The sequence below is a fragment of the Tupaia chinensis genome, unplaced genomic scaffold (genome assembly GCF_000334495.1).
Source record: "Tupaia chinensis unplaced genomic scaffold, TupChi_1.0 Scaffold000356_1, whole genome shotgun sequence".
NCBI lineage: Eukaryota > Metazoa > Chordata > Mammalia > Scandentia > Tupaiidae > Tupaia > Tupaia belangeri.
The window spans coordinates 11,369-13,044 of record NW_006159851.1 but is presented as its reverse complement, the minus strand read 5'-3'; the positions used below and the strand labels follow the sequence as shown (position 1 = coordinate 13,044).

The following is a 1,676-nucleotide window of genomic DNA, read 5'->3' as shown; positions in this document are numbered from 1 at the left end:
ATGTGTTGTGAGAAGTGGGTTGTTAGGCAGGTCCTCCATTGTGTGAATATCATAGAGTATACTTACACAACCCTCCATGGCACAGCCTACCTCACACCCAGACGTGACAGAGACTCTGCTCCTTATCAGACCACCATTGTACATACAGTTTGCTGGTAAATGAAATGTTCTTATGTGACACCTGCTTGTAATGTTTTCTGAAGTTCTTTTGCTTGTTAGTTTTTATAGGAAGGAGAAAGATTGCCAACAATTGGAGAAAAAGAAAATGGTATCGACATTATTGAACAAGAGCAAAGAAAGAAAGACGATTTAACTTGTGATAGAGTGCACAGAACATGTAGACAATGTAAACTAGTGAATACCTGAAAAAAATTTCAGTGCTTAAATGCTATTGTAAAAAACAGAAGTGTATAGCTCTATATATGACATTAAAAGTTTTTTTGCTACCTTTATTTATGTTACCAACCTCTTGAATCTACTCCAACATTCTGGAAAAAAGTTTTTCCTATTACTTTTATTTTATTGAAATTTTCATGAATGGCTATAGACATGCATATGTATTTTAAAATTATAGCAATAAATCATCTCATGTAATATACCTGTGATTACATTTTATAGCTGCAAGATCCAAATTCAGAATAGGAGATGATGAGGATACAGAATCAACTTGTGAGTGTGAGGTACTATCTATGTTATTATCATTTTTAAATATAAGCATTGAGTGAAGTTAAAATATGAAAAAGAATGTTTTTGTTTTTCTTTTTTACTTTTGTTTTTATGTCCATAAAGAATCATTTCTTTCCATTTTCACCTCATAATTAATAACGTAATGATGTGCTAATATTACTGCTGTATAGTACAATTGTCCTAATTTGCAAGACTCATTTAATGAAGTCAGTAGAGTAGTGTGCAGAAAACTAGTGCTTAGAGGTCATAAGAAGTCAGTTTAGTTTCTAAAGTTTATCTAAAACCTAAAGAATTATTCAATATATGGTCAGATTACGAATCTATGGTATATATGGATGTATAAAAGTCCTAATAACTAATGCAGTTAGAACACTCATGTGACTTTCTAACCTGGGATATGTTAAGTTTCGGTAGACAGTTACTAGAGTGTCCTATAGGAATACAGTGATTTGACACTTGAGACCTTCCTCCTGAGTTTTGTTTTGTTCTAAGTTTTCACGCTAGGGCACATATGCTTGCTGGAGAGAGAAATACAGAGGGAAAGTGAGAAATCACCCTACCACCCCAAGGTCTTCTCACAGTCCCTCCTTCTTCATTCTCCTCTAGAGATTTTGGGCATGCACGCACATGCACCCAGCATGGATTTTAAGGTGCTGGGTCCGGTATTCAAACCATGGTCAGTCATGTAGGATTCCATTGCTTTAACGCTTTAACCACTGCTCCACCTCCTGGCCCCTCTGAAGGAGATTTTAAATGGTTTGACCTTGAGTAAATTTGTTATTGAATACTAAGGATGTGCCTAGAAATTAGATACTGAATGTACAGGATGAAGGCTTATGATATAGAAGTATGGGTGGAAAAACAGTAGCAAACACTCAGGAAACAATATTAGTGTTTCAGAGAAAAAAAATGTTAGGTTAGATGATGCCGAGGGAGTTTGTAATTATGATGGGGATGGGGGTGGGAGTGTAATTCTCTAGTCAGAAAAG

General features: G+C 35.3%; 1 long non-coding RNA gene across 1 annotated transcript in view; it reads left to right on the top strand.

Moving 5' to 3' along the window:
• LOC102501264 (uncharacterized) overlaps positions 1–1,676 on the top strand; it is a 7,530-nt gene that overhangs the window by 3,274 nt on the left and 2,580 nt on the right. The window contains exon 2 of the long non-coding RNA XR_335203.3: positions 619–680. This is a non-coding gene — a long non-coding RNA (uncharacterized LOC102501264). The remainder of the gene's footprint in view (positions 1–618; positions 681–1,676) is intronic.